This window comes from Lolium rigidum, chromosome 3, assembly GCF_022539505.1.
Source record: "Lolium rigidum isolate FL_2022 chromosome 3, APGP_CSIRO_Lrig_0.1, whole genome shotgun sequence".
Classification (NCBI taxonomy): domain Eukaryota; kingdom Viridiplantae; phylum Streptophyta; class Magnoliopsida; order Poales; family Poaceae; genus Lolium; species Lolium rigidum.
The window spans coordinates 114,160,587-114,182,244 of NC_061510.1; the positions used below are offsets into that span (position 1 = coordinate 114,160,587).

Sequence of the window (21,658 nt, forward strand, 5' to 3'; positions counted from 1 at the left end):
AAAAATCTATGAGTGTCCACATTTTTTTTTTCTTCCAATTCTTTCTTTTCTCTTATCTTCTTCCTCCCGGGAATCGAGCGATGCCCTCACATAGGCCACTTGCCACCCATCCCTCGCTCAGGCCCCCCTCCCTCGCACAGGCCGCTCGCCCTCTAGGTCACCGCCTGGTGGTGCATCCATAAATTCCCGCCTTAGCTCCAAATACGCGTGAATTTCAGCACAATTTCTTGGAAATTTGACGCGAAGTCAAGCGGAGGCAGCGAAGGACTCTCCACACGCGATAAAAGTGGGGATGACGAGGATCAACCACCGGCGGTCGCAGCAACGACAAAGAAGGGGGGCTTCCGAGATGAATATTCGCTCCCGCCAACCGTTTTGGAGCGATGCAGCGAACTGGAAACTTAGGCCTCAAATCCGCGTAAAAGCATCATTTCGAGGCGCGATGCGGGTTTGCTGCAAAAAGGTTTGGGGGGTCCTTTTTTGCGGTATCTGCGAGAGACATTCTTTTGGGCCGATACCGCAACCTAGCGATTATTATGCGGGTTTCGGTCGGATGCGATATCTGCTAGAGATGCTGATGTGGGCATTAGCCTTCGGGTACTCGACATTGCCCTACCTCTTCTGGCCCAACAGGGACCCATCTGGAATGCTGTAGCCCAAGGAGGTCTAGGACATCGGTTGCACGGTGAATAAATGGAAAGAGGCGAATTCTTGAAGCGCAAGACAAGAAGACATTCAAATATGGAAGAAGTAGATAGCTCACTTTCGTACTGCAAACGAATTCGGGTAGTAATCTCGGGATCTGGTATCCTATATAAAGGTCAGAAGAGGCCAGCCAGATCTCTCTCTCAACTTTCACACATACACCAAACCCTAGTTATCTTGCCTCTCGGCGAGAACACCCCCGCGCAGTTCTTCGGCTGCCCATTGTAATAGATTTCACCTATAATCAAGATAAGATAGGCATGACGTACGGGTATTGCCTCTACAAGTGCCCCGAACCTAGGTAAATCTCGCCTTTCACTTCTTTGATAACCGAAGTCTAGCGCTAACATACAGGCTTCCACTAACCCTAAGCCCCTCATTGTGAGTATTGCCGAAGAGCCATCTCGTCAGATGCTCTAAGAGCATCTACACCGAGAGCCCCAAATGGTAGCCGAGAGTGTACATGTTGGGCACGTTTGGGGAGTGTCGGCGACAGTGCCGACACTTTTTGGGGAGAGGTTCCCACGCTAGTATTCAGCCCCAATAGGGAAAAATGCCAAAGAGGATGGCACGAGGCTGCTCGGCCTTCCGGGCGCACATGCCCTGTTCGACGGACCACCCCAACGCGACGAGGCCTCCTACGCTGCCCTCCTTTTGGGCCACGCGGTGGCAGGTGACCTCCCTGACGCCATGGTGCTCTTCTCCCACCTCCGCACCTCCTTCTCACCACTTACCACCGTTGACCCTTTCATCCTCATGCACGCCTTGCCAACCAGGGATAGGATCGAGCCCGGTCACGCCATGGGCGCGACAACCAGAGGCGGGAGGTGCATTTTAAGGCTCGTCGGTGTGGCCAAAAAACAACATTGGCCCCATATGGCTATTAGAGTCGATGTGGGGGTCGCGGTGGAGATACTCTTACCCCAAATTTCGGACATCATATTTTAGATATTTTTTTAGTTGAAGAAAGATTCTATGTTTCCCCTTTAATCTGGTCTCGGGCCTTGCACACACCGCCCGCTCACCGGAAGGGAGCTGGTGGAGTTAGGCTAGTGATAGTGCTACTACCTCCGATTCAAGGAATAAGGCGTCCTCGTTTTACGTGCTTTTCGTTTGACTAAGAATTACTTCAAATATATAAAGATTATTTGTATGCAATTAACATCATTAGAAAGTGCTTTTCAATACGAATCCAACGATACTAATTACATATAATATAACCAAGATTTTGTTGTTTAATTTTTATGATCAAAGTTCGTCTTGGAATACGCGTGCGTCTTATTCCTTGGGACGGAGGTAGTAGTATCTTAGCTAGTATCATGCATCCTAGCCCCACTAAAAATGCTGATGTGGCAGGTAATTATTGATGAGAGAGAAGATAAGAGTATCATAGGTAGATACTAGTACTGTATAATAGCACGCATCACGAGAAAAGTTAGTACTATCAAACAAATCTTGCACACAAATTTGTATTGGGATTCTATAAATCAATTAATATAGCAAAACTATGATACTAGTCTATGATACTATGCATTATGGATCTATTATCATACAAAAGTATCATATACATGATACTACTACACGATACTACCCACTATGGCCAGCCTTAGTCGTGTTGAGCAACATCTCCATGGCAGGAATTTGGTCAGACTCCTACGAGTCTACGTGTGGAAGCCATTGATCCGGGCTGAAATTTCTATCCTGCCAAAATACGAGGAGGAGTACAGACCGCACTTGTCTTGGGCTCGCAATGGTGCCTATGTTCTCTCAGGTCGGGTGGCGATTTTCTCTGTGTCGTGTAAAATTGTTTAGAGGTACGGGATTTGATATGCACCCATTTTTTCGCTAACATAACGATTAAGTTTTGGATTGTTTACAGTATTTTATTCTCACGCACACTACGTCTACGGCACCATTCTTATCGAGTCGGCCTCAACTCGTTGAATATTCACGACAGGCACCCAAAAGCAGCGGCCGATCCGGCGATCCCCGGCGACCGCGACGGCGGACCTACTTTCGAGCAGCTGCATGGCGGGCGTCACACGCACGCACGACGAAAGCAGCCCTAGCACCGAGAACAAATCGTGCTGGCCGACGGCGGCGTAAACGGAGCAAGGAGCGTGGGTGGTGGTGGCGGGGCCCAGACGTCGGCATCGGCCGGCTGCGCGGGCGTGTTGCTCGGATCGCGGTGCCGTTGCCGTGGGGCAGGCACCCACCACGCATGCCGCGTTCCGTAGTCCGTAGACCGACAGTCCGTCGGCACCGCCGGGCCCACCACCACCCACGCTCCCAGGCCACGCCGCACGCGCCGGGTGGGGTGCCCCCCGCGGATTGCGTGATGCCGCCGCCCGCGCCGCTTCCATCACACGCTTGCGCCTGCCGCACTGCCACTTTCTCACGGACGGACAGGCGAATTGCTGGGCGTACCCCGCGACCCTTGTACCAGGCGCCCGCTGCCGTCCAGTTTATGGCTTCGCTAGGACCGCGGGTCGTTGGCCGCTCCTTTGCCGACGCCCAGATCTCGCTACCAAAGTGAGGATACTCTGGGTCTCTGGCTGACTGGCTCACTGCTTGTGTGCGTACTGATTGGATCGTTGGGTCTGAATGTTTCGATTCTCTAGGACCAAGAGTCTGTTAACCGCCGAACGCAATAGTTTTTTAAAATAAAAAGCTCGAAAAGCCCGATATTATAAATTAATAAAGCCTTCAGATAGATACAAGGTACTGATTACAAATGCTTGAACAAGCTCTAAAGAAACCAGAAAATCGCAAAAGAGCTATAGGAAGCTGCGAGCAGAATGGCAGCATAGAGAGCTCCTTAACATGGGCCCTTAAACTGCACGACCAACGCTCTATGCACCGCAACTACAACTGTAAACACACCGAGCATCCAAGAGCAATGCCACATAGAAAACACAAAGATCAAGCCGAAGATTGTTGTTAAAAAGAAGAACACCGGGAAGGGACCGTTGAGTCCGGCGAGGTAGTGGGACAACGTGTGTGAAGAAAGTCGTCTCATTTGCCACCCAAACTATGTTGCTAACGCAGGGGGGAACCCCTCCCCCCTCGCCCAGGCGAGGGCGTCGTCCCGCAGTCAACAACCATGCTAATGGCAACGGAGCACCAGATGTATGCGGGATGGGGAGCGGGCTTATCAACGCTTCGCGCCACATCGAATTTCGCCATAGGTTTCCACCTAACATCTACACAACCCAACCCTACAATTGCTAACCTTATTTTCTCCCTTCCCGCACGCTGCTCCATTCCCCCGCATGCCTCTCTAGTTCTCGCTCACCTCTCCAATTCATGCCTAGAGCACGGCCTCGCCCCTCGACGATGGCGCTTCAGACATGCCTCTAAAAAAGAAGAAGGCGGTGTCGGCGAAGCCCCGCAATGCCCCATTGAAGGAGAAATCAGCGACCATATCGGAGTATTGGTAGGCCCACCGCGACCATTGCAGGATCTTGATGCCAACCAGGCGATGGCAGCGGCTTAGGAGGCGGCGCCGCAGGTCTACCTCAACCTTGGAGGTGCGCAATCCGAAGGCGCGAGTGGAAACTTCCCTGCCACTGCACGCAGTCGTTGCGGCCAAGCCTATGGCTTTACAAGCAACACATATTCAGTCATCGTCGGACTTCTTCAGTGAGCTACCGCTATCGCAGATGCGCTTCGCCCCTAAATTCGGCGACAATGATGTGATCGCCGATCCCATCGCCACGTTCCCGCCTGTGACGATGTCACGATGTGATGCCTTCTGCCTCGACCTCAACGGTACGTGAAGGCGGGCACGTGATCGATGGCACTGGCCTTCCTTGCGGCCTCTTCGGGCAACGCCCTACGCGTGTTCAACAATTATGTGGTCCATCACACTATCGAGAGTCGAGCCACCGCACAATAGATGGCGCCTGACCTCATTGTTGTTCACAGGAGGTGGCCCACCCCCTCGTACCTGGCGAGCTCCCTCTCCCATCGACTGGCAAAGAAGTTATTCCAAGTTGTTTTGTTGTCGAGATTCCAGAGGGAATCATCCGCTGCTCCGACGTGAGCTCGACGTATTAGTGGTTGGTGATGGCTTCCCGACGAGCCGCACCTTGTGGGCCTGGGGAGGCTAGTACGCCTCCGGTGCTCAGCCTCTAGCCGAGGGGCGGGGAACAGTAGCCCGGTGGTCAGGGGTAGCTCGAGGCGCACATCAAGTCCGCCTCCACGTAGGTTATAGTGAGTTGGGTAGAACCCATGGGAGAGGAAATTTGCAGTGAGTTTAGATATGCAACGCCAATGGCGGCCGCACCTACATATAGCGAGAAAGAGCGGAAAGATGTAGGCGGGAAGCAGTAGAAATGGTACGTAGGAAAAGGCACAGTCCATCTCACTACCAGGGCTGGCTTGTGTCGTTTTACATTCGTCTAGCGATCCCACTAACCCCCCTCATGTGGGTTGGGTTCGTCCTGGGGCGCCTGACAACTATATGGGTCGCGCCGGCGCCAAAACAAATTGGGGGGGGGGGGGGGGTGAGTAGGCGCTATTTCTAGCGCCGGCACCCCCATATCCCTTTGGGGGAGCTTTTGGGCATCTCCACTCATGCCCCCCATACGAGGTCCACGTGACCCACGTGTTGAGGTTGTCGAGATCCCACTGCGGGTTGTTGTGCTCCTCTGGCGCGAGGATCGACCAGTAATGGTCGTAGATCGCCGCTCCGACCGACACGGGTGGCACCGGCAAGCCGATGAAGCTGAGCACCCACCCAAGTCGACGAGCAGTCAGTGTCGCTGTCACCTTCGTAGCGTTCCATCGACGGGACTTGCGGTGGAGGGTTAGGTTTGCACAGGGAAACAACGGCGGGGGGGGGGTTTATAGCGGGGAAGGGGAGGCGAGTGGTGGGAGAGCATCAACCCCAATGCGTGCCCCATCGACAGGATGCGGCGTTGCTGCCGCCCGACTCCCGTTGTTGTAAAGACTGGCGCGGTGAGCCGTTAACGTGGCACGAAAGGCGAGGAAAATGACGACCGGTCCGTAGCCGCTAAGGCTAGCTATAGTGGTAGTATCTTTGCTAGTATCATGCACATTGGTCCCACAAAAATGTTGATGTGGCAGCTAATTAAGGAGGAGAGATGAGTTTAGAGTATCATAGGTGGATACTGTATCATAGCGCATATCACGGAAGTTAATGCCAAATAAATCTTGTACTACTCCATGATACTACTACCCACTATAGGATAGTATCATACACAAGTATCATATGCACGATAATAATATATGATATTTAGCACTATGGCCAGCCTAACAACCTCTGTGTTGGGGTTCTAGTGTGCTTGGCCGTGTGGTTGTATAGGATTATCTCTTTTTTAGTTAGTTATAATTAATAAAAATCAGAAAAATGCCTCGTTCTTTAGAAAAATAGACCTGATCATCGTCTAATCCAGTTGATTTTGTTTGACACAATAGAGAAGTCTGTGCAGGGAGGTTGCAAGTTGTTGTAAAGAAAGCGAGGTGAGGCAAGACCGAATTGTTGAGGCCACTTGCTCCCTAGTACGTGGCCGAACGCGACAGCGGCGCGGTAGGGCGTTGCGTTCACGGAGCGATCGCGGTGGTGCACTCACTGCAGCCAGGATGCGCCCCACTTTGGAGACGCAATTATTGCGCTAGGAAAATGGAGCTGGACCGGCGGGCCGCGCCTCCTATCCGCGCACGCACTAGCGCTCGCTAGGTCCGTCACGCGGGCCCGCCGGTCAGCCGCGCAACCGTCCGAACGTGCGCCGACGGCGTGGAAAGAATACTACTGCAGGCGGCGACGGGGACAGGGGCGAAGAAAAAGAAGCGGCGACAGGGACCGGGTGCCGTCTTCCGCTACTACGTGCCGCCTCTCGGATCGGAACCGGTCGTCGGGTGGGGCCCACGCGAGCGGCGCGGCGCCAGGTGGAGGAAGCGGCGTGGACCGGACGGGATTGCCCCGCGACGCCGGCACGTATCCGTCCCGCCCTTTTCCCACTTTCACCGGGGACAGTGGCGGACGGCGCGCGGCGCGGCGCGAGGTGGGGCCGGGTTCGGGGGATGGGATGAGGACAAGACGGGACGGGACGTCGCGGCGCGGCGCTACCGGGTCCAAGTCGTACCACGCCCGCCACCCACTTGGTCTCCCCACCACCTGCTGCCGCGTAGGCGGGCTAATCGCGAACGCGGTTTGCCGTGCCGCTCTCGCCTCGCCGTATTTCCTTCCTTCCGGGTTTGACGTGGACGGAGGAGCAGTGGAAGAATCGCTGCCTGGCCCACCGGTCAGTCGCTTATTACTGGGCTGCGTTTTAGTGGAGCGCTACGCAGACCTGTGAGTGACACCTTATTTGGTTCTGGAACCTTCGCCATCAGGGCATCGACTCCTCTGCCCTCCAAGAGAAGCCACTGCCAATGTTGATCTACGCACCTACTACGAGCAGCAACCGATTTAAACTACGCCCATGCTCGAAAGCTAATTCTTCCACGGACTACTATGAATAAACCGCACGCACTTTTCAAGATAAATCCTCCGTAGTAAGAAATTTGATCAACACTGTACTGATTACGCACGAAATTTATATCATCAAATTCGTATTTTAAAAAAACAAGTTTTAGCTGTGCCAACTTTGTATCAAATCATTCGCGTAATATAGTCGGACTAATTCTTGGCTAAAGGCAAACCTGCTATTAGAGGGAATCAGCATAAATATTTCTATTATTGAAATATATACAGCTTCTACTTGCTAGGCACCCAGTACATTTAAAACAATTCGTGGTAATTCAAGAAAAAGGTTAAAAAATACAAATATTTTTGGGAACCAAAGATGATGAAGTCTTGTACTTGTACAAAAATATTTCGCGAGGAAATTACTATCATTATATCCAAGATAAAAAAAAACGAAATCAAACAAACCCGATGTCTGTGTACTATTCACGCTATATTCGTCATAAAATTGTCTTTTTTGCCCAGGATACTGTGAAAATCATTTCGGGCCCAAATATTTTTATACGAGTGCAATACTTGATCATCCTTTGTTTCCAGAAAAATATCAATTTTTTTACAATATTTACAATTACCACGAAAATACAATTACCCATGTGCCAAAAATTTGCACGCGAAAGGGGAAGACAGTGATTCTTGGCAGTTCCTATTTATAACTCACTATGCGCTAATGTGCTTCACCCAAGCTCAAATTTGAAAATTATTCGAATTTTAGAATCATTTATATTTAAAAACTGTTCAAATTAAAACGTTATTTAGATTTCGAAAACTACAGTTTGAGAAAATGTTTGGATTGTGAAAATGTTCAGATTAAGAAAATATTATGATTTTCTACAAAATATTCACATTTTAAAAAAATCATATTTTAAAAATATTTAGATTTTAAAATTATGGAAATACTTTTGTACACCCACGCATGGGTGTGGATGTTTCTATCACCGTTCATTTATTCCTCGAGATTCGTGCCCACCATGGTAGATAGAAAGATTCCTTTCTCTCTCCTCTTTTTATCCGAATCTTAAAATTATTTATATTTTAAAAACCAGATTTAGACAAAAAAAATGTTTACATTTATTTTATTTTATTTTAAAACGTCCTGAGCTGAGATGTATAGGTGCTCCGGCAGTTCTTAGAGGGGGGTGATATACAGTGCCTGACGATGCCCATACTAGGAAATGTTGGCGGCCTGATGGATTTACTCACAGGGCTTCGGACTCTTGTTCGTGTGGTCGCGCTCTGGTCCAGTGGATCTGCGTGCAGGGCCGCGACACAATCATCCGTATAACCGGCGCTGAAGAAAATACTTTACAGAGGTTTTCTTCTTTGACGTGTTTCACAGAGGGTTTAGGCAGTAGATTCAGTTGTTTTCATCAAACTGAAGTTCTCTAGCACATTATCACATGATACTAGCTGACTGGATACATCTCAACCGCTTGTCCTAGATGAAAACAGTAGCACAACTCACACTACATTCCTTTTTTGTTTTATTAGCAGATAAATATCAAAGCACATGCATACTTCAGAGTAATAAGGACGAGACGACACATTGTAGCTCATGATAACCAAGGCAGTTTATGTTTTTTCCCCAAGAATCAAGGTACAGAATTACAGAGAGTATACATCTGCTGTTCAAACCATGTCAAACTTCAAATTGCCTGTACATTCTGTTCAACATACTGCAACACTTCTGAATCACATCGATGTGATGTGAAAGCATGAGCCATAAAGGCTGAAGATGGTAGGAAAAAAAAAGTCTAGCATGAACATTTTGCCCCAAGTAATTGCTTCTAGTTGCTTAACACTTCATTGCCACAAAAAATGAACTGCAAGAAAGACAAGCTACAGCTTCAGAATAATGACTTTTGCAGTCTTCCTTTTTGAGAAAAAGAACAAAGAGAAGATTGCAATGAGCAGCCACGTGACATAGATCTTCATGGTTTGTAGGTGCCTGCAGCTTCATGCTTATCCAGGGAGAATACATGAAGCATAGTACATCTGCAAAAGCAGCCTGCGGGAAGCTCAAGTACAAACTTACGATAAATACGCTTCAATGTACGAAGTCCAAGTCATCGATATCGGTGTTTATACTGCTCTTCAGCAACCTGCAATGCTATGCTTCTGCAGAACAAGATATATACCATCCTTTCTTGTAAGTAATGGCCAACTGGTAATTATCCGCCCTTCCAAAATAACCTAAGAATACTGAAGAAAGAGGTGGCATACAATTTGTGTGAACAGACAGTTGAACAGTCTGTGTATAGTTGGACAATTTGAACATGTGGCAGAGGGGAGTCAGGTTGATCAGTAAGGCATAAGCACCCCATAAGCGAAATGAACCAAGTAGCACATGCAAAAGTACATACAGGACACAGGTGCTCATCTGTTTTAGAGATTCTGCATCAAACTCTTAGCACCTGTAGCGGTATCTTGGGCAACCAAGATGTGAAAGTCGGAAAGAATTGTCTTACATTTTCTAACTACTGTGTAGACCGGACATATCATACATTTTGTAGTTATATACTTGCAAAAAAATCATGTTAGCAGCAATAACATTGTGCAAGAGTAATCATCCACACAAGTCATATATAGTAATAGATCACTAATAGGTGATGGGGGAGCAAAATGACGTACTGGTTACTCGGAAAACCTTTGCCGCTCCTGAAATTGCTAAAATGAACTTTGGGGATCCCGACAACCTCAATGCGTGGTCGCGCGGACATCGTATGGGGGCATGAACATTTTGCCCCAAGTAATTGCTTCTAGTTGCTTAACACATCATTGCCAGAAAAAATGAACTGCAAGAAAGACAAGCCACAGCTTCAGAATACAGACTTTTGTGGTCTTCCTTCTTGAGAAAAAGAACGAGAAGGTTAACATGAGCAGACACGTGGCATAGATCTTCAGAGTTTGTAGGTGCCTGCAGCTTCATTTTTATCCAGGGAGCATACATGAAACATAGTCCATCTGAGAAAGCAGCCTGCGGGAAGCTCCAGTACAAACTTACGATCAATACGCTTAAATGTACGAAGTCCAAGTCACTGATATCGGTGTTTATACTGCTCTTCAGCCACCTGCAATGCTATGCTTCTGCCGAACAAGATATATACCATCCTTTCTTGTAAGTGATGGCCAACTGGTCATCATTCCCCCTTCCAAAAGAACCTAAGAGTACTGAAGAAAGAGGTGGCGTACAATTTGTGAGAACAGAAAGTCGAACAGCCTGTGTATGGTTGGACAATTTGAACATGTGGCAGAGGGGAGTCATATTGATCAGTAAGGCATTAGCAACCCATAAGCGAAGTGAACCAAATAGCACATGCAAAGTACATACAGGACAGAGGTGCTCATCTGTTTTAGAGATTCAGCGTCAAACTCTTAGCACCTGTAGCCATATCTTGGGCAACCAAGATGTGAAAGTCGAAAAGAATTGTCTTGCATTTTCCAACTACTGTGTAGATCAGACATATCATACATTTTGTAGTTATATACTTACAAAAAAATCATGTTAGCAGCAATAACATTGTGCAAGAGTAATCATCCACAAAAGTCATATATAGTAATAGATTACTAATAGGTGATGGGGGAGCAAAATGACGTACTGGTTACTCGGAAAACCTTTGCCGCTCCTGAAGTTGCTCAACCTGAATGAGACCTACAATGGTCATGCTGTTTCTTACTTTCTTCATGAAAAGGGACAATGATCATACTGCTCAGGCACATACTCGATGTACCTAAGTATTCTCTGGTACTGCTTGCTAGCAGATAGCCTAGTGTTTGAGGTCTAAAACTAGCCAATGTAGACACTTCTTTTGTGTGGAAACCCTCAGTCATCTACCGCCAGTATGCCAGTGAAAAAGTACCATTTTAGAACTTAAAACAATGTTAACACTAGCTTTCCTGTTCAGCATACTGACAGCTGCATCATTATTACACTGGCAACACTACAATAAGAAGCCCTTGGTCTTCAAAACAGAGCAGATTCATCCATTGGCCCATGCAAGTATGATCATAGACTATAACGTACCAAAAAAAAGACTTCCACAATATGCATTTGTTTCGGCCCAAATAGAAAGGAAATTAGTGTGTGCAATTTGCTGTCAGTTCATTCACCTTCACTGAAGGGCTATTGCTAGTTGAAACCCTCAATGGCGACTTTTCGTTCAAGGATGTGGTGATCTCATTTGAAGGAAATATGACTTAAAATTATCCTTGAAGGAAGAAGTTATAATTCACTGCCAACAGATAAAAACTGCTGGATATGAAAATTGTATCTTCTCAAGTTGGAGAGATACCCAAATAGGACACATGTGTGCTGACAAGAAACATACATGATTGCTCACCTCAGTATAACTCACTAACAATTATGTTCAGTACCGAAATAAACTCCACAAACCAAAGGAAAACATTGATAAATAAGATAGATACTCCCTCCTTTCCAAAATACAAGGCGCCCTTAAATTCCACTGGTCAACAACTTATAACTTTGACTATGATTTATACCGATAATATGTCTACAAAATTTGCATAAATATATATGAAATAAGAGAGATTTGCAAGACGAACGCAACGATACCATTTATACATTTTGGAACAGAGTATTTAAAAAAAAACTTGTGCATACAAAATGCTCAATCTCGCACAAGAAAAAAGTTTGAAGTAACCAAATCATTTTCAAAATATCATTGCCTAGAAAATGTCATTATGCCTGTGTGGGCATTGGAGGTGGACAAGTGGGCACGAGCCTTTTTCTGGGCAGGTAAATATACTATCAATGGAGGACAATGCCTAGTAGCTTGACAAGTGATTTGCAAACCCTTTTGCTTTGGAAGGCTTGGAGTGAAAAATCTACCATCACCTTGCAGACGAGATGGGAATGGTTGAGAAGGACGGATCAGAGCAGATCGTGGCAAGGTTTGCCAATGATGAAGGATGATGGCTGAGGTGTTCTGAAGTTTGGTCAGAATTAAGGTGGGCAATGGGAAACTATATCGTTTTGGGAGGATCGATGGATATATATGGGCTTTCAGTACAAGAAATTGCTTCACAAGTGCTGCGGCTTGTTGGCACTAGGAACATGAGTGACAGAACAGAGCATGATGGTCACACCGGCAATAGACGGATAGGAGACATGTCAGGTGAGCTATCTCAGGAGGGTTGCATGCAACGCGTGAGACTCTAGGTGCTGATCAACTGCATGCAGAGAGACAGAGATGTGTCAGATACTCAGATGAGTTTTCCTGGCTGTGCTCTGGTTCTGGCAACTACTCCTATGCGATGCTTTGTCAGGGATCAGAGAGGTTCCCCTGTCAGATTGCATATGGAAGTCCAAGGCGCCTATGAAATGTATAAAAATTGTGTGGCATGCAGCTCAACATAGAATTTGGACTTCGGATTGAAGGGAGCGCGACGGCCTGCAAGACCAAAGTCATCCTATTTTGTCTGTCTTCAGGATGAGGATACTGCAGAGCACGTCTTGATTCAGTGCGCTTATGCTAGAGAGGTGTGGTACAACTGTCTACTCAAGGCTGGGCGTCAGTCCCTACAACCCAACATGGATGATCAGCTGGAGGCTTGGTGGTTGCGAGCCAGAGCACGCTTTCACCGCAAAGAAAGAAGGGGCTTCGATGCCCTTGTGACTCTCACAGTTTGGTCACTATGGAAGCAACGGAATTCACATATATTCAACAACATTAGAGTGCAATGTACGGCTATGGAGTTGGCCAATAGGATTTTACATGAGATGAAGCACTGGAACATTGCAGGTTTTGGAGGGTGGCAAATCAGCGAGAGAGTAGCTTAGGCTAATTGGAGGGAGGAAGTTTCTGATCTTGCTGTTCGCAGCATTGTATCAGTTCTTGTAAAATAATACTTTCGCCTTCTATCAAAATAAGGTACGCGATTGCATACTCTCGAAAAAAAAAGCAGGTTCATTTCCTAGACCATACAGCTCTTGTAAGTGTTTGCTTCACCTATGTAATAATGAAAAGATGTGCAAATGACGAAATGTTGTTTGTGCATTCTAGAAGAATGGACATGAAACACTGTTCAACATACTAACTTGTAATGTTATACATCACGCATAATAAAACTCATTCATTGATTTTGACAGGTCAGAAAACTCTGGATCAATACCAACTCATTCCTACCCAGTCTACTGATTTGAAGGGGATCCGATCCAGTCCAGGACCAGCAGGGTGAGAGGAGCATCCCAGCCTCAGCAGGTATAAACCTAATGACTCGAGTCTTTGCAAAACATGTGAACCAACATTGAAATGAACAGAGAACCTACGGATATTCTATTAAAAAAAGAACGATGGATGTTCTTTAACAGTAAAATAATAATTACTAGTTGCTGCAGTATTCTGAGAATTAAACTTTCATTAAGACTTTCCCAATGCAGGACCAAAAAAAAATAAAGGTTAGCCCGGTACACCTCTACAGTATTGCAGATACAGTGAATCATGCAAATAATATAATAAATATCCAAAAGAAGTAAATACCTGCTACTTTAGGTCCATCAAGTGAAAACAAATGCCATTACTCTCCTGGTCAGCAAGCACTGCACGACAAAAAAAAGGATGGTTACAACGTGGAACTGAAAAGATTAATCGTTCCAGTGAATTTATGCCTACTGGAAGAATTCAATCCAAGAACTTAAAAACAGCACCATATATTTTCTATCCTTGTTATGCGTCAGAAAAGATATAATGAAATTCACATCTTATAATTATGATGCTATATTAGCGATGCAAAATAACAAATCTCTTATGATTACTTCATATTTGCAATTATAGGTAGGATAGAGAGATGGCAGACTCATGCTACATCCTATAGTTAATATTGTACCATTTATTTTACAAGTAGACCTCGCGTGATTACTTGTTGTAGTTCAACCAACTCATATTGCAGCATGAAAGAAAAAACTATCTGAAGATTACACTGCTTAAGTAAACCTTTAATTTGTTGATCTCGTTTACATTAAAGACACACCAGAAACTACCAGCGATAAGTATATTATTTGGATTCTGCATATAAATATACTGATCTAAAGGTGAAGAATGTGAGTTTTATCACAGGAACCATTTCATGTGCAAGGAAGGAAATCACATGGAGGACATGGCTAAAGAAGAAACAACAATAATGATTCTCTAATCATATTCGCATTGTACTTGAATTGAGAATGATATGGTAATGCTTAAATGTTAGATTTTTTGTTTATGTAGATTTCTATAAATTCCTTTCCACGTATATTTAGAAATAAAAGGCTGTAACCTTTTTCTAGCCTTTGGCAGGCCAGCAAACAATGGCAGACACGACATGGCTTCCTCTTTTAAGATCACAAGTCAACTTAATTAGCTCCCAGCTATTAGCCAAAAAGTCATGAATCTATGGGTCTGACCTAGATAAGCAGTGCTAGCATGTTATATGCAGAGATAAGGCTAATACATGTCAAAATGGTTTTTGTCACAAATACTTACCATTTTTGTCTTTTCCAGAATATGTATCATTAATGCCCTATTAATTTCGTATGTGAAGTGGTGCTAGCTGTATGTACAACCAATAATGGTAGACTTTACGAAAAAAACAAAGCATTAACTCAATCCTTGTTTTATCTGCATGCAGCTAACAGGGCAATAGTCATCTTCTGCTTCTATATACTTTCCATACCATCCATTTAGAAAATCATTTATTAATTTTAACAAGTAACAAATCGTGTGCTTTTTGTTGGTACATCCATTCAAAATTTGACATAATAGTCAGGTACACTTAGTTTGACACTTTAACAACAACGAAATTTAATCACAAGTATATACTCCCAAGAGTATAGAATCATTTGAAGACTAACTTGGCTTTAGTATTCCGATTATCACGATTGGGATATGCTCTATGTGTGTTGCTTGTAAATAAGCTGAGGGATTTTCTTTTAGACTAATAGATTCACATTACTTCCCCCACAAAGTAAGCGTGTTTGTCCATACTTTAGATTGGATAGTAGTCATACTTTGTAATCTTCTCATATCTGTTTATTGCACTTGCCTCGTCTTGACCTGAACCTGTTTTGGTTCTAGGCGATTTATCGAACTTTTCATTGTTTTTCTTCTCGACGTATTAACACACAAGTTTTTAAGACAGTAGGAGCATCCAATCGGTGCACACGCCATTCAAATTTTGTTCCAAATGATGCTAGTGGCACCAAAGGTAAATAATAGGTTTACAGTTGGAAAATATGAAACATATGTAAAAATGTGACCATCTTCTGTGGAACCAACCATAGCAACACGAAAAATGGAATGTTCAAACACCTAAGGTGCTACCAAGGACTGAGGCCGGGTCCAAACAGTGAAGGCAAGAGATAGGGCTTTTCCACGGTGGAGAAGATCACGGTCTTTTAAGATAACACCTTCAAGAAGGAGATCCTAACTGCAATGGCCCTCGCGGATTTAGTGCACCCAATCCATTAGGGGTTCCTGATAGTGAGATTCCTCTAGTCAAGTCTAAGGATGGCGTGCACGCAATAACGTTGCGGATCCAACAGTGGAGAGGATCAAAACCAGGTCCAACCAACAAAGGCCAGATCAAGGGTTTTCGCCCCACAAATGAGGTACTAGTACACATGCATGACCATACCGTCGTTGCCGAATCCAATCAGCGAAGACCGCATTGGCAACAGCAGAGGAAACACCTTCAGGAAGGGGACAACGAACACACATCGCTATTGACCGATCCAACCAACAGATGCTAGGTCAAGGGTTTTTCAACTTGGAGGCATGAACTGGCCAGTGCTTGAAAACACCACAATATTCTCGGCGCCCGAGCCAACCAATGAAGGCTAGATACACATGCCAAGTTCCTAGAGTGCCACCAAAACATCACTAGGAACAGGTATCGGCCATGTAGCTGATTTTTTTTCTGAAAAGGAGGCATGTAGCCCCGATGCCCGAGAATGCCACTCCATCCCCTCAAACAATGCCGCAGCTGCCGACCCTGCATATTGCACAAGAGCAACGAGAGGAAGGGAAACGGACAAGACAGGGCAAAGGAGGGGTTTCTGACACTGATAATGAGAAGAAACGGGGCTACGACCCTTTTAGAGAAGCTAGTATTGCATCTCCTGAGCCGCGCACGAGCTGTTCAGGAGACTTACCCCTTCGTTACTTCAAACGTGTAAATTTAGAATGTAGATGTCGATACAGATACGTATTGGAAGTACACTGTAGGAAGAAGGGTAGACGCCAACGACATGAAGAAGGATTGGCTTTAGGGAAAGCGCAAACGACAAAAAGGCCATGAGAAGAATATGTGACAACTGGACCAGGCCACTGGTTGCTAGCAGACGCTATTGGGAATGGCAGAAATATAGTTAGGACAGGGTAGAGAACTATGGGGTAAAGAGACAGGGGGAAAATACTACTTATAGGTTGAGAACCATGGATACAATGTCGACATGCTTTTATAACACTGGGTAACAAAACCAACTAAACCATGAGACGAACTCCATAATAGACCCAGACTATTTCGACTTTCCTAATCTTCCCACTCTCATAACTGCCTAATTGCCACCCCCCATGATCCCAGTTTCCAACCTAGTCTTACTCAGCCTCAGCAGGGATTTTTCCTGCCTCACCTTAGTCCTGTCTTGGCGCCTCTCGTCTGTTGAAAATCAATTGCCATATCTTATGTTGTCAAATGTCAACTGTTTTCGTCTCATCATAGAGGAATACTTTGAGCTTACAGAAAATACTTAATTTGGAAAGAAAATTCTTATAAAGTCATAATAAAATATTAATCAAATCTGACGGCTCGAGAAAGATTATTCCATGGTTCTCCCACATTATCACAAATTCACAGTCCGCATACTTAAATTTCAAAAACTCCAACCGAAGATAGACACTTCATCAATAAAATAAGTACTAAACCACAGAAATCCAGATAGCATGCAAATATCCATAAACGAATATCTAGTAATACATGCTTATAGCACAGTCATGGCATTACATCTCACAAGGAGCTTACCATTTCAATGCCATGTTGTGCATTAAGCAAATCCATTTAATGTTGCGCTTGAACAAGTCAAGCAATTGACAGGCAGACTTCAATGCGAAGACTCCTTCCAAAACAGTTGCACTTGACCCTGTAGCAGCAGATAGATAGAACAATGCTGGTTATTTTCTGCATGTGTCTGTGACCTAGAAGTTGTAAAATATGTACCTTCAGACACTCCTTGATTTGCACTTCATTCTGACATATATACTGTTCCATCGACTTTTCAGTTTCTGGAATCTGCTCTTGGTGGTAGTCAATTATCTTCTTAACTGCCCTGTGCACTGCTTCAAGGCGTTGAGCCTCAGTTAGAAGTTCTTGTCGAACATAACCTCTTGATGATTTCATCATATAATTCGTCAACATGAAGCGGAATTTTGTACGCACTCCATCTTTTCCACTTGAACTCCCTGTTGAGCATACATATAGTTTTGTTAGTCTAGAATTAGTAGCTTGAAGTATGAAAATATAGACAGCTAATGCACACGCAGAAAGGAAAAAAAAAAAAGAGGACTTCATAATAACAGAAAAAATATACTGCATTACTAGATGAATCGGGGAGAACTCAAAGGGGGGGCATCAAGTTCCTTGTGAAATAGCAATAATTCTGTTCACACTGGAGCCAACGTTGTACAAAATTAAGATGCCTAAAATTTCTAAGTATAATAAATGATAAACATAGCATAAGTTTCTAAGCAGGTACAGTGAGCTGCCACACACACACGCAAAAAAAAAAGGTCTGATCAATAGGTATACAATATAAAGACAAATAATGTTTTCCATCACATGTCGGCATCAAGCTATTACCTATGCATTTTCCCCATCTTAATAACTGAATCTCTTACATAGATCCAACAACAACAAAGCCTGTTTCCCAAGCAAGTTGGGGTTACATAGGTCCAAGCTATAAAATATTATTAGGTCAACTTACAACACAGTTGGTCAGCTCTCAACATTAAAAAGATGTTTCAAGAACTAATTTAGTACTAATGCAACATAAATATATGTTTAAATCAAGCCAGCATCAATACCATCCAGTCTTAATCCTGATTATGTTGCTTTCAGGAGAGTATGCAAGTCAGAGGTAAAATGAATTACTTAACAGGTAAATGTGGATGAAAATGGCTTTGTTGTTGTTGTTGTTGTTGTTGTTGTTTGTTGGTTTGGGTTGCTCATCAAGCGTATCGCTCGATTGTTGTTGTTGTTGTAAATGTGGAGGAAATGTATCATCAGGATATTCCTCAAACCTCACAGGTGCAAGGAAAAAATCAACACAGGGTATAGTGCAAGGGTACTAATTCAAGCACATAACAGACCAGCTGTCAAGGCATGATGATAGGCCACCTGACTTAGGTTCTGGTCCATGAGAGGGATGCCTAGACCTTATGCATGTCTCTTCGTTTTGGTAACTTATAGTAGGTGTTCCTGTTGCAAAGTTGTTTGGTTTTGGTCTGGTCGTCGCCATCATTGGTAGTTTGTATTTTGCCCCTTTTCGGCGTTCTTTTTCTAACACACAATGCATGCTTCCGATGTGTGTTACAGAGAAAAAAATAACAGCTGTCAGCTGGGTTAAACAATACTTGACAGATTCATTTTATACTGAAAAACAGTTACATATTCACGATGACCCAACCCAGGCACAGCCTACCTGGATAGACATGCAATACGTGGTACATCATCTTTGTGGAGTTTGGAACAAAGGATGCGTAACATGGCCAGGAAATGAAGCATCGCAAAGATTCTGCCGTAACCACGCCTATGAAATCTGACCCCCCACCCCGACACAAATAAAATTTAAAAACAACTGGTGTACAAGGAGGTACGGAGTACTAGTTTTGGTTAAAGAAAAAACTACAGAGCGTTTTAGGGAATTCAAGTCCTGAGGTATAGACATGTAGTGTATACCCTGTCTTGCCAAAAATCCTATGCCCTTGAATCATGAAATTTGTAAATGGACAGTGCGTCACAAAACCATAAATGTATATGCTAAACAGACATGGGCTGATCAACCTAAGGCGCGAAGACATAATGTATTGATACATTGAGAGTACTATAGAATGCCATCCCTCCTTCCAATTATGCTCTTCTTGCAATAACTCAACTAACTCTAACAAAAACTCTTCTTCATACAAGTGAATCACAACAAAGTTGTTACTTATTGAATATTTGAATGCATGATGCCACGATATGATAGCTATTAGTACACTGCGCTATCCCCATTTGACAAATGGCAATTGCCTGTTTACCAAAACTGTCTGCCATTTTTTCCAGTCACTCACCCTCGTTAAATAAAAAAAATTATTTGAAAAGACACAAGAAACATATTGGCACTCATTCAGCATGTCTACGCAGTCTCAGTAAATTAGCTTGCCACAACTACCTATTTTATGAAAGATTATTCTATAAAACACTAACTCTGCAGCGATTATTCATGACTAGCACTACCATTAAACAGCGCCGGTCATGGATTTGTGAAAGGATTTTTTATAACAATAGCAATAAAGTGAATGCAACCAGTCAATTTATCATATCTGCTATCTCGTTCAACAAAACCACCACAAAAAGTATAATAATATTGCCATCTTCCCGATGCCCATTGGCAATTGATGTATCATCCTTGAAACGCTTCCAACTCTAGCACTATCAGAAGCTAATTGTTATGCTTAAATGACCCACATGCAATTGGATAGGCCAGCTGGGTGCTACAGAAGATAATTATGTTTCCAGAAGGGATCAACAGTTCAACATGTAATAAGTGAATCAGTAACTGCACCACATTGTCGTGCTCCACAAGGCATGGTTCCAATCACTTTTTTAGTAACTAAGTGACTTTATTGACGTGATTAAATGAAGATAGTACAATCTACAATGGTATTGGTATAAAGTAAATGAAACACGCACGAGCAAAAGATACCTCAACAAAATAAACATTATATCAAGGCCCTTCAACCTCCGAAATCTCCATCTCTAACTTGTTTTGCTTTTACCCCCAGGGATCAAATCACATGAAAATATCACGAACAAGAACAAAACACAATTTATTTCCAAAGGCACATCACGTGCATTTTTTCCCTTTATTTTCTTCTCTCACACACAATGCACAACCAGATGTGTATATAACTTTGTATGCACACACACACACACACACACACATGCTATCCTAGAACAAATCAGACTCTATTTCCAAAGCAACAGGACACCTAGAACAACAAGCACGTAGACCACCTTCAAGTTCAAGGCTTCAACATGGAAAACTAACTCAAACTTATTTCAGAACTAGTAAGTTTGGATTATTTATTTCAAATATAGCTCTATCCTTCGCATCTTTGTAGTAAGAGGCATGAATCTAAATCACCCTGGCTCGTAGCAGACAGGATCAAGGATTGTAGGGAGTGAAAAGTAGTAGGTAGCGGTAGCCTCAGACGACTAATACGTAATTTGTTGTTGGTGATGTGTTTCAAGCGACTGTTTGTGGCGCTTGAAATTTTGTAAAACTATCTTCTATCTTAATAGATTCGCAGATCTCCTGTGATTTATTGGAAAAAAAAACAGCATAGCAGTGGTAAACATCTCTGCTACCTACCTACTGCAGTATCGAGTTTATGAACTATTAATCCACTTTATGCACACACATGACTCGTGCGACATGTTATAGGATTTGGAGATCTAAAAAAAAACACAAACAGATCGCGGATCTAACACATCAATTACAAGCCATGTAGGAACCAGGGGAAAGCAAGCAGATGGGCGCGTCACGATTGGCTTACCACCCGAGCGCGAAGCACCAGCCGAAACCCTAGCCATCTTGACCGCCCTGGGATGCTCAGCTTGCTCCACACTCCCGACCGCTAGCCCCCACTCCCGGGAACGACGGCCTCCAGAACTGCCGCTGCCGCTGCCGCCAATGGTGCTCGCCATAGGGGTCCCCTGCTGCTGCGCCGGAGTTCGCCTGTATGGGGTGGGGTGGGTGTCAATTGAGGTGGGTGTGTGTGTGTGTGTGAGGGGGGCGGCGGCGGGGAGAAGAACCTCGGGGCCTTTGTCCGCCTGAGCCTCGTGAGTCGTGACAAAGGGGTATGCAACTGTTTCCTGTCGTGCACAAGCTGTGTAAAAATGCTGTAATATTTCGAACACTACTACGCAGTAGTAAAATAAACGTTCGCAACATATTACTGTATAGACATAGCAAATCTAAGACAATCAGTCCAAACAGATGGAACATGAAAAACCAATGTGCAAAACACATGTAAACATTTCATGCAACAAACAAGGAACACATTTGCAACATGAAAAAAATCCCATCATACCTGTCACATGACAACTGTGCATGCAACAAATTACATGTGTTCTTGTTCCTAAGTCCGGGTCCCTCGGAAGAAACTTATGTCTCGGTTAGTAAAGTTTACGTCGTCTTAATGTTGCATG

General features: G+C 44.3%; 2 long non-coding RNA genes across 3 annotated transcripts; both read right to left on the reverse strand.

Moving 5' to 3' along the window:
* Positions 1-8,751: 8,751 nt before the first annotated feature.
* Positions 8,752-12,204, reverse strand: LOC124702192. Of its 2 annotated transcripts, none has more exons than XR_007002380.1 (2): positions 10,081-12,204; positions 8,752-9,990 (listed from the first exon to the last, which is right to left on the reverse strand). It is a non-coding gene; the product is annotated as an uncharacterized LOC124702192 (long non-coding RNA). The 2 variants fall into 2 exon arrangements; XR_007002379.1 differs by having other exon boundaries at positions 10,071-12,204.
* Positions 12,205-13,592: 1,388 nt separating this feature from the next.
* On the reverse strand, positions 13,593-21,110 carry LOC124702191. The gene is made up of 4 exons (XR_007002378.1): positions 21,004-21,110; positions 17,405-17,646; positions 17,210-17,327; positions 13,593-13,754 (listed from the first exon to the last, which is right to left on the reverse strand). It is a non-coding gene; the product is annotated as an uncharacterized LOC124702191 (long non-coding RNA).
* Positions 21,111-21,658: the final 548 nt, after the last annotated feature.